This window comes from Lepidochelys kempii, chromosome 4 (genome assembly GCF_965140265.1).
Source record: "Lepidochelys kempii isolate rLepKem1 chromosome 4, rLepKem1.hap2, whole genome shotgun sequence".
In the NCBI taxonomy this organism is placed as follows: Eukaryota; Metazoa; Chordata; order Testudines; family Cheloniidae; genus Lepidochelys; species Lepidochelys kempii.
Genome location: NC_133259.1, coordinates 64,617,633 through 64,633,733, shown reverse-complemented (window position 1 = coordinate 64,633,733; position 16,101 = coordinate 64,617,633).

Here is a 16,101-nt window from a genome sequence, read left to right as displayed (position 1 = left end):
AATCCTTTAATCATTCTTGTGGCTCTTCTCTCGACATGGTCTAATTTATCAACATCTTTTTTGAATTGTGGACACCTGGAATACTGTGTCAAGTTCTGAAGTGGTAACACCAGTACCAAATACAGAGGTAATATAACCTCGCTACTCCTACTCAAGATTCCCCTGGTTATGCATCTCAGGGTGGCATTACCTCTTTTGGCTACAGTGTCACACTGGAAGCTCATGCTCAGCTGATTATGCACCACAACCCCCACACCTTTTTCACAGTCACTTCTTTCCAGGATAGCCTCCCATCCTGTAAATATGGCCTACATTCTTTGTTTATATTTACGTTTAACTGACCGTATTAAAATGCATATTGTTTGCTTCCCCTCAGCTTTCCAAGCAATCTCGATCACTCAATCAGTGACCTGTCTTCTTCATTATTTACCACTTCCCCCAACTATTATCTGCAAACTTTATCAGTGAGGATTTTGTTTTTTTCCAGGTTATTAATAAAAATGATAAATAGTGTAGGGACAAGAACTGATCCCGCAGGACCCCACTAAAAACACGTCTATTCAATGGTCCACTGCTTCCAGTTACATTTTGACACCTATCAGTTAGCCAGTTTTTAATCCAGGTAAATTTTATATTCTAGTTTTCGTTACTGAAAATGTCACGATGTATCCGGTCAGACACCTTATAGAACTCTAAATATATTATGTCAACATTCTTACATTTATCAGCCAAACTTGTAATCTCATTTAAAAAAAATATATCAATTTAGTTTGTCAGGATTTATTTTCTATAAATCCAACTTGATTGATATTATATTGCCCTCTTTTAATGTTTTATTGAGTCCCATAACATCTGCTCCATTAACTTGCTTGGGATTGATCTCAGACTGATAGGCCTATAATTACCCAGGTAACTGCAAAAAGAGTACTTTGGCTGCTAGAGCTGATACCAGCAAAATAAGCTATACCAGCAAAAGCTTTTTCTTCTTCCCTAGTGTTTTGGTGCAACTGTATCTATAGTAGGGCTTTTTCTGGTATAGAATTGTCATAAGAAAAATCATACCCCTAAATGCCATTGCTGTACTGGCAAAAACTTCTAATGCAGACCTGACTTAAGTCACTATTTACTTCTGAATTATTTTTGAAGCCTCAAGAGCTAATCACCTACACACAGGAGGGTTGTAATGAATGCAGGCAGATGCTGTCTTCACATAGATAGACCTATCCAGTGCAAAGAGGTATAGATATCATTACACCCTTTCTGCATTAGAAATATGTTTATGAATGGATATTAACACTTCAGTCATGAGGTGTTTAAACAAAATGGGAAATCTCTATTAACATAATTTTGAATACAGTAGACCAAACTCAGCAGTGATGCTAATTTGTATTTTCTTTCCCCCAGGAAGTTTTTCACCAATTCACTTCTGACTTAAATTTACACCCACTTTCCTATGTGTAACTTATGCATAAAGACACTTTACACATCTCTGAGCTTGACCTACTGAGTCTTGGGCATAAGGGACTCTTAGCTGGTGTAATAAGTATGCTGAGCAGCTAGAATAGAGGAGTTTGCGAGGAAAACAAAACAGTTTGCAGTAGGGTATATGTAGGTATGTTAAATTGCCCGCACGGCTTTAACTTAAACTTTCTTCTGGCCATTCAGTGTGTAACTTACTCCAACTTAAATTCCCTTGCTTTCATATATGGTTAAGTCTAGGGAAGTCTGGACAAGTCCGTACATTGCACCATGAGAGTGAGGGCTTCTACTTTTACTGTTGACCTTATCGTCCTACAATTGTTGTGAATTGTAAGGGGGGGGGGGGGGGGGGTTTGGTCTTTTTTTTGTTTGTGTTGATTTTATGTGTGTGTGTGTGTGTCTATATCTATTTCTGTGTCCTTTTATCCTTTGCTGCCTCCCTGTGGCTGGTTGTAGTACTATCAACCACTCTTTATTATTGCTAATAAAACTGTTTAGTGAAAGTTTTTTAAACAGTGATTCTCATAAAGGGATAGAGATTCAGCCATGTGGAAAGGACCCAAGAAGGCTCTATGCTGCACTTCAGCCCTTCTGAGCTTTTAACACTAATGTATTGGTGGAGCATAGGGCCTTGTATATGCCTTCACCATTAAGGTGGTATGCAGTGTAGTAGTAGCCGTGTCACTCCCAGGATATTGGAGAGACAAAGTGTGTGAGGTAATATCTCCCATAAAATATATTACCTCATCCACCTTGTCTTTTTTCTTCACTAAGGTGCATTTCACCTTAAAAACTGCTCTGACTTCCTTAGCATAGAAGCCAAATCCTAAAAAAAAAATGCTCTACTTGCTGGTGCAAAGACAAAGGGTCTGCTTTTGCTCTTATTAAAAGTCTCAGTTCAGAGAAGCACCTTATCATGTGTCCCTTGAAGAATGGGCTGCTGAAAGCTTCATGATTCTAATATCTGACAGATGAAAGGAAGCAGAAATGATGGACCCCATATTTAAGATTGATCTATTTAGTTCTGATATGGCCGGTGCCCAGTGATGAGCTGCTAAAATCTTAACAACAGGTTCCCTCCTCACCCCACGAAGGGGTCGCTGCCCACCCCCGTCCCCCAGGATCCCTGCCCCATCCACCCGCCCCGTCCCCTGACTGTCCCCAGAACTAGGCAGGAGGGTCTTGTGGGCCACCGTAGTGGGTGCCCACCCCACCCCTAAGAGCCAGGGACACCTGCCAGGGGGTGAGGTGGGGAGTCCCGGCGGTGCTTACCTGGGGCAGCTCCCAGGAAGCCGGCAGGTTCCTCTGGCTTCTAGTGGTGGGGGAGCATAGCTGGGGGGGGAGCAGCCGCTCCTCCACTGATCACATCAAAAGTGGCACCTTAGACACCAACTCCCTGGGTGCTCCGGGGCTGGAGCACTCATGGGGAAAATTTGGTGGGTGCAGAGCACCCACCGGCAGCTCCCAACCCCGTGCCCGACCCCAGATCACCTCATCTCCACTCCACCTCCTCCCCTGAACCCACTGCCCCGCTCTGCTTCTCTGCGCCCCCTTCCAGCTTTCCATGAATCAGCTGTTCGGTGGGAAGCCGGGGAGGGCAGAGAAGCAGGCCGCAGCTTCCCGCTCAGGCCGAGGGTGGCGGAGGTGAGCTGGGGCTGGAAGCGGTTCCCCTGCACACCCCCCCGGGTTACTTGCTATGGCGTGGGCAGCCCTCTTCGCGCCCCCCCACCCCAGCTCACCTCCGCCTCCCTGGGCCTGAGCGGGAAGCCACCTTCTGCTTCTCAGCCTGCCCTGGCTTCCCACATGAACAGCTGATTCGTGGGAAGCCAGGGTGGGGGGCCGAGAAGCAGAGCAGGGCGGCGCCTTCAGGAGAGGAGGCGGAGGCAGAGTAGAGGTGAGCTGGGGCCAGGGGTGGGGCGGGGAGCGGCCGGTGGGTGCTCTGCACCCAGCAAATTTTCCCCTTGGGTGCTCCAGGGCTGAAGCACCCATGGAGTCGGCGCCTAAGGCGCCACTTTTGGCCGGTTAAATTTAGAAGCCCTTTTAGAACCGGTTGTCCCTCATGGAACAACCGGTTCTAAAAGGGCTTCTAAATTTAGCAACCGTTCTAGCGAACTAGTGCGAACCGACTCCAGCGCACCACTGCCTGTGCCACGTGAAAGATATCAGCCTGAAAATGCGAGGAATAATTTACAGATGAGCAAGGACAGGAAATCTGAAGTAGAAATGGGGTTAGGGAAATGGATATCAAACCTATAAAGAAATCCAGATTGGCTATAAGTGTGAGGAGTTGCTGGAAGTATTTCTTTATCTAGGGCCTCTATTTGCACTTAACTAGATCTGGTATGAAACTTTCTGGAAAAAAAATAACAACCAACTTTTGTTGGAAAAAACCAGTTTAGCAAACTTGAAATCTCTTGTGAAAGTGAGTCAACTCAAATCAGGGCTTTCAGAACTTCCAGGATGTCTCCCACAGAGAAGGGAGCCTAGAAGCCCTGACTCTACCTGGAGCTCAGCTCAATGTTCTAGAGCAGGGAGACTGGAAATCCTAGGGGATCTCAGGGCTTCTAGGCTCAATGCTGCAGAGGTGGGAGTCCGTTGGTCCTGGGATGGGCTTCCCTGGTCCACAATTCTAGGGCAGTCCCTTAATGCATACTGCCCTAGGACTGGCACTCTGGGCTTCCAGACTTTTGGTCAGCTGGCTCACTAGGCTGTGTTCTTGGGAGTCAGGTCACCCAAGTAGAAGCAGTGAAACTGACAAGAATCTCAACTTCAGTCAGCAGTTGCAGGTTCAGGGAGCAGATTTCATTTCATAAATGATTTTGTCAGTCTTTATTTGACAGATTTCATTTGTCAGTCTTTCCAAAAAGATATTATTTCAGCATTTCCAGTACATGAGAAATTAAAAAAAAAAAAAAAGATATAACGCTGAGTCAGCGACAAAACGAAATTTTAACATGCCAAAATTTCTTGCAAACCAGAAATCCTGCATTTCAACCAGATCCATGTTCAAGTTTGTTCCACTGCTTTGATAGGGATACTGCCTTGGCAAGCATCAGGTCTGTGTCTCAGATTTGGCCTTTCACTTTTTTGCTGCATCATAAACTAGGGTCTTTGGCCTTTCATAAGGAAGTCATCCAAATTCATGATGGGCTTAATTTTAAGAAGTCAACAACAAAGTACTGTAACATTTACCTTTCTTTCTGGGCCCTTCTTTCCTATAAAAAATCTATTGTCTGAACACTCTCATGACATAATTATTCTCAATCTTTTCACTAATACCTCAAAGCATTCTTCCCCTTCCTCATCATCTGTTTCCTTAGACATGCATGGTGCAAGTATTTCAGCACCAGTAAGCATTAAAGCAGTGCAACATTTCTGGCTCATCTTCCATTTCACTAGCCCTTTTTTTTAACTGCAGTTCAAATTTCTACCTGAATTTTTTCCAGGGTTCCTCAGCATTCCTCATATTTTTTAGGGCTAGAACGTAATTTACATGACCTAGTTGCATAGACTTTACAGACATTATTTTTATTTTACCATTCACCTTGTAGCCAGCTGTTACAGTTCAGGGTAACTGCACCTGCATTTCCACTCTGTGCTCTAGAAAGGCACCCACTCTGTGCTTCAGGCTCCCTTGGCCATCACCTCACTTGAGCAGAAGCCTGCATCTTGCTGTGTTCTGACCAGGCCGCATGGCTGCCTTGCTATACGGTGATATTCCAGTGAGAGACTCTGCCTAAGGAGGCCGGATTACTTTCTCTTCAGAGACTAGTAACAGAGTAATTGCCAACTATTATAATTTACCACAGCACTTCCTATGCAAGCCTATTTTATTCTTAAGGTAAAAGCACTACAAAGAAAGCTTTAAAAACAATAAAAGAACCAACACACAAGCTAATAAGTTTGCTAGAGATCACCCCAATCCTAACATAGGCTCTGGCAGGACTGGTCCTTCCAACCTCCCGCCAAGGGATTTCCTTGTGGTTTCAAGTTCATTACCTCTTCATCTCAGAACAAGAACTTAGGGAACCTCAGTAGTTCCAGTCCTTCCAATGCTTCCCTAAGGACTGGAGGCTCCATGGGGCAGGGGTCCTGTCTGTTTCCTGGATCAGAAAGAACCCCTTAAGCGTATTTTAAAATAAGGCTATTTATTAAAAAAAAAATCCATTCTTTGTGAATCCGATCAGAACTAGTTTATGTGAGACTCTCAAGGGGATGGTTGTAAAGGGCTGATAATCAGAGGAATTACATTAGCACACCCAAATGTACATACAATCTCACAGTTACCTTGGCATCCCTTGTATTAAAAATACATTAAACCTAATCCAATAACATCTATCTTAATTGTCCACGATATTGTCAGTCTGTCACACCAGCACCACTTTTGTGTCATCCAATTTTTGCATAATGCGGCTTTTTAGTCAAGATTGTAGTAGCTGTTAGGATAACTTATTTAGGGCCAGATGCTGCCACTCATACACAAGCTGAGGAGTGTTGTTCTCATTGAGCATTGAATCCCATTGAAATCAGCATCTAGACCTTGATTAAAAACAAGATATAATTTATCAAACAAATGTAATTTTGTTAGTGCTGGCTGCATTCACTGTGTCTGTATCTGCAACTGTTCCGGCCTCTGTAGCATTGTTTATAGTAGTGATTTTTTTTTTTTTTACATCAGTGTAACATTGAAAACCATGGTGTGAAGGGCTCTCTGGCAGCCATTTTCAATACTAAGATGATTAGTCTTATTTTGAGGAGATTTAATTGAACTGTACTGAATACAACTTCTGGGACCAGAGAGCTGTCTATGTAGGACTCCTGAGATTGTTAATGCCAGCGAATCTGAAACTATGTTAGCAAAAGTAACAAAATTCCTTCATGTAGGCAAGGAAGACTGAACAGGTAATGTGAACTTTGACAGCAGCCTGCAGACTGTGTAGCAACTTTACATTTCTTGAAGAAGCTTAAGACTTTATAGTACATACAAGGGCTATTTGAAAAATGTTTGCTTTCCTCTAATTTTCAATTTTTCATCAGAAAATTAAAAACCTGGAAACTCTTTTTCTCTGAATTTTTTTTGACTATTGACCGAAAAGCTGAGTTCCACACAAACACATAAAATTTTCAAACCAACTCTGGCACATACACCAGCTTTGTGTGTCAGATTACAGCAGCCGCATGACTGCTGTGATTTACACTAGCTTTACCTAAAAAAAGGAGTCCTTGTAGCACCTTAGAGACTAACAAATTTGGGCATAAGCTTTTGTGGGCTAGAACCCACTACATCAGATGCATGGAGTGGAAAATACAGAAGCAGGTATAAATACATGAAAAGATGTGAGTTGCCTTACCAAGTGTGAGGTCAGTCTAACGAGACAATTCAATTGACAGCAAGATACCAAGGGAGGAAAAATAACTTTTGAAGTGGTAATGAGCGTGGCCCATTTCAGACAATTGACAAGAAGGTGTGAGTAACAGTAGGGAAAAATAAGTATTGGGGAAATTAGGTTTAGGTTTTGTAATGACCCAACCACTCCCAGTCTTTATTCAGGCCTAATCTGATGGTGTCCAGTTTGCAAATTAATTCCAGTTCTGCAGTTTCATTTTGGAGTCTGTTTTTGAAGTTTTTTTTGTTGAAGAATTGCCACTTTTAGGTCTGTTATTGAGTGACCAGGGAGATTGAAGTGTTCTCCTACTGGTTTTTGAATGTTATGATTCCTGATGTCAGATTTGTGTCCGTTTATTCTTTTGTGTAGAGACTGTCCGGTTTGGCCAATGCACATGGCAGAGGGGCACTGCTGGCACATGATGGCATATATCACATTGGTAGATGTGCAGGTGAACGAGCTCCTGATGTTGTGGCTGATGTGGTTAGGTCCTGTGATGGTGTCCTTTGAATCAATATGTGGACAGAGTTGGCACCGGGGTTTGTTGCAAGGTTTGGTTCCTGGGTTGGTGTTTTTGTTGTGTGGTGTGTAGTTGTTGGTGAGTATTTGCTTCAGGTTGGGGGGCTGTCTGTAAGCAAGGACTGGCCTGTTCCCCAAGGTCTGTGAGAGTGAGGGATTGTCCTTCAGGATAGGTTGTAGATCCTTGATGATGCGGCTGGAGAGGTTTTAGTTGGGGGCTCTAGGTGATGGCTAGTGGCATTTTGTTACTTTTTGTTGGGCCTGCCTTGTAGTAGGTGACTTCTGGGTACCCTTCTGGCTCTGTTAATCTGTTTCTTCACTTCACCAGGTGGGTATCAATGTAATTTTTTGGTAACTAGGCTCCTTTTTGGCTCCATTACACCTCTTTTGGAGTTTGCCATTTGGGTAAGGACTAGACAGAATACCTACAACTACTATCCTCAAATGTCCTCAAAAGTGCAGAGTACAGTACAGTTCACTAGTGGTAAGTTGCATGTCTATCCTATTCCAACTCTATACAGACACAACTACCCAGGAGAATAGAAGCCACAGAACCCAGGGACAAAAGAGAAACAGGATAAATATTGCTCCTAGATGAAACATGTATATCTGAAATTTTTAATGATACAGAGCAGTGATCCAGATGTTAAAATTTAGTCACAGTTATTGTAATAAGGTTATTCTTGTGTAAAATTAACTCAGTCTTTTACTAAAAGGTTAATGTATGCAATATGTCAAGAATTTACATAGTTCTATTATGAATGCTGAATAAATGGGATACTGCTTTTGTTCTACAATGACTGGGGGGTAGGGGGAGTTAGTTTTTATTTTTAAACTTGTGCATGATTTTGGTGCTTGTTAATAGCATTGGTAAGTGTCAAGTTCTGTTCTCTTCCATCTGTGGGCTTAACTTTACTAAAGTTAGTAATGAATCCAACATGCACAGTTCAGTCTTCATTCGTTTGAACGACTACAACTCATTATACATCTTTAATGAATAAAGCCACTGCATTACATATTAACTCTATTTGCTCTTGACTAATAAGGTACATCTACACTGCCTGCTTTCAATGGCATGCAGAGTACATAACCAATTATTTCACACACACACACCCTGCGCAGGTATAAATAGTGGTGTAGACAGTGAGGCACAGCTTAGACGTGTAGAGTAAGAATGTCGGAAGGGTGTGGGTGTGTATGCAAGTGCGTATTCTATGCGGCTCTTTACTCGGCCAAGCCATGCCTGCACATCTACGCTGCTACATTTAGCCCTGGAGTGTCCTGCTGCAAGAGCCTTTCCCTCCAGCAGGGAAAGGCTCTGGCAGCAGGGACCTGCTGAAGCCTTTCTCTGGTGCCTCCCCACTACCAGATCCTTTCACAGATGTGTAGCTACACACTGCACTGTAGGGTTGCCAGGTTTTTGACCGGAACGCGTGGTAGAAAAGAGACCTTGGCGGCTCCGGTCAGCACTGTTGATTTGGGCCATTAAAAGTCCCGTCAGCAGTGCTGCAGGGCTAAGGCAGGCTCCTTGCCAACCCTGACTCCGCACAGCTCCCGGAAGTGGCTGGTATGTCTGGCTCCTAGGAGCAAAGGCAGCCATGGGGGCTCTGTGTGATGCCCACACACACAGGTACTGCCCCCGCAGCTCCCATTGGCCTCAAAAGCCAGGACAGGCAGTTAAGCACCACCTGGCCAGAGCCTGCACCCCAAACACCTACCCCAGGTCAGAACCCCCTCCTGTACCCAAACCCCCTCCTGTACCCAACCCCCCTGCCCCAGCCCTGCATCCCCTCCTGTGCCCCAAATCCCTCATCTCCAGTCCCATCCCAGAGCCTGCACCTCCAGCCAGAGCCCCCTCTGGCACTCTGACCCCCTGACGCAGCCTGGAACCCCATTCTGCACCCATAACCACTCATGTCTGGCCCCACCCCATAGCCCTCACCCCCAGCTCAAGCCCTTATCCCTTCCTGGACCCCAACCCCCTGCCCCAGCCCAGTGAAAGTGAGTGTGGGTTCGGGAGAGCGAGCGATGGAGGGAGGGGGGATGGAGTGAGCCAGGGCAGGGCCTCAGAGAAGGGGCGGGGCAGGGGCTGGGCAAGGATGTTTGATTTTGTGCTATTAGAACATTGGCAACCCTACTGTACTGTGCAGTCAGCCTGGTTTTCATTGTGGCATTTAGCAATGCATACCAAATATGCTGCCAAAAGTGGTGTGGTGTTAGAGTCCTCTGGTTGGTGGGGAAATCCACCAGCAGTATGGGATGAATGAGCCTCTTTTTTTGGCACAAGGTCCCAGGTTATGCTGTATGGGTTGGAGGATGGGCATCAGCACCCCCTGGAGTGGGCCATCTGGAAACAACAGAGCTGCACCAGACTTCCTTCTCAGCCCTAGGGTTTTTGTGAAGATTCTGCTTAATTTGAACAGTGGATTTTCTGATATTGGGATGCAGACATTTGTATACACCAACTTGGAAAGCAGATATGGAAGCATGAGGACACTCTAAGACAACTGCCCCTACGGGCATCCTGGCTTCAGATGGGAGGAGGATGTATACAGAAAGAGGAGGCTGATCAGTAGTCTTACAGTCTCTGACATTGACTTCACAGAGGTTTGGATCAGGTCCTTAGTGCATTAACACTACACTAATAGAAACTCTATTTAAAAATCCATAAATAGCCTAAATAAAAAAAAAAAACCAGCCAACAGAGTGCAAGATGAACTCATTGGGATGTGTTCAGATACTATATGGTGAAGTCCAGGTTTTTGTCTTCATGAGTTTTTTGTATGGAAATGTAAGTCAGCTGTATATTGATTGTGTGTGTGTTTATTTTTAAACACCTCATCAAAACAAAAATCAAGTCCTAGAAGCTGACTGAGAGAGTCTATGACAGAAGTGTACTAAACAAGTTTCACTGGAGGACAGATGTTATGGAAGCTGAACATCAGATTATCTGCATAAATACTGTCAAATTTACAAATGAAGTTGTCAAGTGACTGAAGGATGGCTATGGACTCCTTACAAACTGGAAAATGGAGCTATGAAACTGTCAGTAAGCCATTTATCCATAGAAGTTATCAAGTACAAGTAGAAATTTTATACAGAGATTTAAAACTAATTGTTACTGTGAGGGTTTTTTTTTGGTAATGGTAATTATTTAGTTTTCTACATTTATAAATAGATGGCATTGCAGTAACTAATAGCTTAAGGAAGACATTACAATGACCATTACTTTTAGCACAATTTTTCTACAGGTGACAAGGGTCCAATACACTCAGGAAATTGAAATGAATTGTTGTCTTCTGTTTTTGAAAAATGCTAGCTTTGCCCTCACAGTTATTCTGAATAGTGAACTTGTCAGGCTGCGTAGTCCAGACAGACTGCAGAAACTCTTAGAGATGAATGGTATTTGGCCACTCCTTGTCCTTATGCATTAGTTAGCCAAGAATATGCTACAAGACCAGTTGAGACAGATTCAATAACTACATTTGGAGATTAAACTATATTCTTGATAATGGAGGGAAAATAGCATAAATGGTAAGGGAAGGCAAATGCTCTAAAAAGAACCTCTTTGGTTCTATCAGTCCACTCCCTTTCTTAACACTGTTTAACCCATTTTCTCTCAATGTACATAGGATAAAAAGTGCGTATTGTTACAAAGTAAGACTTGAAGGGCATCCTTCTGTTCTGATAAATATAATCCAATATCTGGTTAGTATTCTACAGTATCCTGGTCTGGATGATAACAATGATGAATAACTATAACCAACTGTGATTCTAGGGGCTTCTCTTCCCCTCCTCCCCCTCACAGTGTCTGACAGTCTATGGACTAAACTTTAAACATCTCAAGACCATTTTTTTTCCTTTTGGATATAAATATATATTGGTGGAAATGACACATTCAAGAAGTCAGGAATAATTATATTATATATATTGTGACAGGGTCAGGCCAGATGGCTATAGGAGAGTAATTTTTTTTGAAGCAAAAGATGTTTTTTTATTTGCATAACACACTTACAAAGTAAAAACAGCAGCATATGCAATGTGTAACACAGCAACCAATCACAATTGTTTTCTCATTAGCTTCAGGGGAGGGAAGTGTTCAAGCTTGCCTGGGCCCAGAGCAGGGGGCTTCCTCGACTCTCGTGGTCTTCCACCCTTCCGAGTTACCTGGTGGCCCAGAGCGAGGGGACTTCATTGACTCTTGTGGTCTTCCACCCCTTCAAGTTACCTGGCGCCACAGCCAAGTGTCACCAACACTTCCCTCCTCTGAAAGCACCCAACAAGAGGGGCAGGCTGTGGGGTGGACAATCGGGGGGGGGGGGGCACATGCACCCATGTATGAAAGGACCCCTCTAAGGTGGTGGTGTCCGCAGCAGCAATGACTGGGGCTGGGGTCCCTTACTCACTCCCCCAATCAAAGGGTCAGACAAAGGGACCCGGACGGGGACACCGAGCAGAGAACCTCGGACAGCGCCCACCGCTCCTCAAAAGCGTCAAGGGAGTCGGTGGACGCTGCTCAGAGGAACTCTGCCCGGATATGTGAACGGACCGAGGATCGGAAAACGGCCCCACAGTCACAGGAAACTCCATCGGCCAACCTCCTCTCTCTGGTTTTATAGATGGCCATTTTAGCCAGGGCCAGGAGGAGGTTAACTAGGAGATCCCACGACTTTGTGAGGCCACGGATGGGGCGTGCATAAATAAAAAGGTGAGGGGAAAAATGCAACCAAAAACGTAATAGGAGATTTGTGAGGAGCTGAAACAGGGGCTGCAGCCTGGTGCACTCCAAATATACATGCGCCAGGGTTTCCCTCACACCACAAAAGGGACAAGTATCTGGGACGGGGGTGAACAGTGCCAAGTACGTGCCCGGTCGTAGTCCAGGAGGTCTCCAACTCTCGTGACTTGTGCCAGGATCAAGCTGTGGCACACCGAGCAGGACTCCGCCACCTACACACGGAACTGGGCATTGTGTAGCAGGGGCTCCGCGAGGAGATCTACCCCCTCAGTGGCCGCCATGGACCTGGTCATTAAAAACAGTTTCCAAGTCTGGAGGAGGTCCTGGTAGAAGACCGGCAGCCCCAAGAGGTCTCGTGGAAGACCTCCTGGACGGAGATAAAAGAGCTGCCGGTCATATCGGAGCCCTCGGATGTGGCGCAGGATGGTGTGCGCCAGCGTGCTCCACGCTGAACTGCCTGCACCATAGAGGAGCCTCTGTAGGGCCTGGAGGCGGAAGACATGGACCTGAGTGTGGAGACACTTCAGGCCCTGTCCTCCTTCCTTCAGGGGTAGATGAAGAACCCCTACAGGGGCCCAGTCCATTCCTGACCAAAAGAACCCCAGAATCGATGTCCGGAGGTTGGTCAGGAAACCCGGGGCTGGGACCAGGGTGTTGAGCCGGTACCAGAGCATGGACAGGACTAGTTGATTAAGCACCAGTGCTCTCCCTCGGAGGGAGAGACATCGGAGTAGTCCCGTCCATTTCCGGAGCCACTCTATCACCCCGCCCTCTAAATTTTCCCAGTTCTTCAGCGGAGAGGGATGCGTGGCAGAAAGGTGAATGCCAAGGTAGAGCAGCGGACCCGTGCTCCACCGGATGGTCTGAAGCACGGGTGGGAGGGAGCTCGCCTGCCGCCAGTCTCCTACCGTCCTACCTACCTACAGTCTCCTCTTAACCTAGTTGACCCGGGCGGAGGAGGCTGCTGAATAGATGGCCTGGCAAGCCTCCACCCGAGCCAAGTCGCTGGGGTCCTGGATCACGAGGAGCACGTCGTCAGCGTACGCCGACAGGACAAGCTGCAGCTGTGGCTCCCGCCGCACCAACCCTATCAACCTCCTGCAGAGAGGGGGCACCCCTGCAGCACTCCTCCCTGAAGCTGACCGCTTCGGTCATGGTCCAGTTGAGCTTAACCAGACACTCTGCGGAAGCATACAGCACCCGGAGAAAACCCACAAACTGGGGTCCGAAGCCAAATGCCTGCAGAGTGCTCAGGAGGTACCCGTGGTCCACCCTATCGAATGCCTTCTCCTGATCTAGGGACACGAGGGCAAACGACAGACTGTCTCTATGCCCGAGTTCCAAAAGGTCCCGAACCATAAATAGGTTATCAAAGATACTGTGGTCCGGGACGGTGTAGGTCTGGTCTGGGTGGATCACGTCCGCCAGCACAGACCCTAGCCGCAGCGAGATTGCTTTCGCTATGATTTTGTAGTCAGTGCTGAGGAGCGAGATGGGACGCCAATTTCATAAATCACGGCGGTCCCCCTTCTCCAGCAATAAGGCGAACACAGCTCGCCTGCACAAAAGAGGGAGGACCCTGCTCTGCAGAGACTCGGCCCAGACAGTGACTAGGTCTGGGCCGAGGACATCCCAAAACAGGCGATAGAACTCCACGGTCAGCACGTCCATGCCTGGAGACTTATTAGTGGGCATACGATGGAGGGCTTCCGAGAACTCGACCAGATTGAGAGACAATTCTAGCCGGTCTCGGTCACTCGCGCTGACCATAGGGAGCTCCTCCCAAAGCACTCTGCAAGTGCAAGTGTCGGTCGGATCTGGGGAGAAAAGACTTGTGTAGAAGGCTCGGGCCCTCCTGCACATCTCCGCCGGTTCCATGAGGGGGGTGCTATCTTGTGCCAGAAGGCAAGTGGTGTGTTTCTTAGCCCCCCTCGTTTTCTCCAGGGCATAGAAGAAGCGGGAGCCACGATCCATCTCCCGAAGGAGGCGGATGCGGGATCGAACAAAGGCGCCCAGGGGCCGATGGTCCTCAAGAGCCCGGAGCTCCTCCCGCTTCTCCCAGCACGCTCCGCAGAGGAGCGGGTCCTTGGGACTGGCAGCCAGATGCCTCTCCAGCTCTAAGACCTCCCGTTATGCTCTATCGCCGCATTTCTCCGTCAGCTGGTGCCCCGGGTGTAGTCGTGGCAGAAAAGCCGGGCGTGCACCTTCCCCAGGTCCCACCATCGCCATGCCGAGGGAAAGGCACGCCGCTGCCCTCGCCAGGCCAGCCAGAATTCCCGGAAGGACGTCACAAAGCCTTCATCCTCCAACAGGCTGTTGTTAAAATGCCGGTAGGCCAGCCCCGGCCTCTCCACACAGAGGGAGGCTGTCACGGTGGCTAGGTGATAGTCAGAAAATGGGGCCAGCCGAATACTGGAGGATTGGGCTCGTGAGAGATGGAAGCATGATAAATAAATGCGGTCCAACCGGGAGTGGCTCGACCGATAGGCTTCCACCTGGACAAAGATGAACTTGGAAGTGTCATCCGGGTGGTGGTCACGCCAGATGTCCACTAGGGAGTGATGTTCGACTATCTCCCGGAGGGTGTCCGTGGCAGCCAGGCTCTGCTCAGTCCTCGAGTGGTCTCACTCCTTGAGGGTGGTATTAAAATCCCCTCCGAGGACCAGGCACTCGTGAGAATCTAAGGCGCTGAGGAAGGCGGACACCTGCTGATAAAATTGCAGCCGCTCCGGGCCCGATGTCGGGGCATAGACGTTAACGAGGTTAACCACAAGCCCCTCCATACGGACTCGGAGATGCAGCAGGCGACCCGGCATGGCCTCGGTGACCCCTAGCACCTCGGGCCGTAGGTCGGGGGAGAACGGGGTTGCCACTCTAGCCTGCCGAATCGTGGAATGGCTGAAATAGACCCTGTCCCCCCACTCCAGCCGCCAACTGTCTTCGGCGGTCGGATCCGTATGGGTCTCCTGCAGGAAAATCACAGAGTACCCTCCCTCCCGAAGGAAGGAGAGCACCTGGACCCTGCGGAGAGCCATCCTACAACCCCGGGTGTTCAACGTTGCGATGGTGAGAGGTGTCATGGTGGGGACCGGGGGCAGGTCCTCACTGGTAGGGATGCTCGCATCCCCCAGCGGGCCGCGCAGCAGTCCTTGACCCCATCCCATAGGTGAATAATTGGTCACGGAAGACGCGGACCTGCCAGTAGACCGCTGCATCCTGCTTCCCCGTTCCTTTACCTTCCCCCATGAGGGCCCTTGAGGCTTGGAGGATTTGAAAAAAATCCCCCCATTGCTGGAGAGCAAGCTGTACCTTGTTGCGGGAGCCAAGGACATCCTCTAAAAACTTCCGCAGCTCTCCTCGCAGCTCATGGGGGGGTGGGGTTACGGTTTCCCGGTTGTTCCCCAACGGGGCCCTTGGTGCAGCCCCATGGTCCACTAAAACGGACAAGCAGGGTGCGGATCCCTGACGGGGTGCCTGATGGGCTGGACCTTCTAGGCCCGCCTCGAGCTCTGGGGTGATAGGGGGCGGAGGAGGGAAGATAGCAGCTCCTAATGGGTCGGGGCAGGAGAACACAAAGGCCGCTCCCTGGGGGTCATCAGTTGGGAAAGGGAAGGAGTCAGCCCTGGTGGCGGCAATAACATTGCAGGAGGTAAATTGGATAGGGGTAGGGGTAGGGGCAGAGGTGAGGTTCTGGGTTTCAGGAGGCAAGCAGCTGGATGGTGGCGCATCCCGATCAGGTTCGAGGGTTAAGGGGATGGGGAGGGAGCTCTCAGTGATACCGGGTGCGGGCTCTATGGTGGATTTAGCGGCCACAGCATCAGGAGGTGGATTATCTTCTGTTGGGCCCCCGCCTGGGAAGGAAATAGATTGCTCCGCACCAACGGGGGGTGCCCCTGGCAACTCATGTCCCGGCCGCATGGCGCTGGCTGTCACCTGAGCAGGCTCAGTGGTCGTCAGCGGGGTGCCATCAGCAGCCGG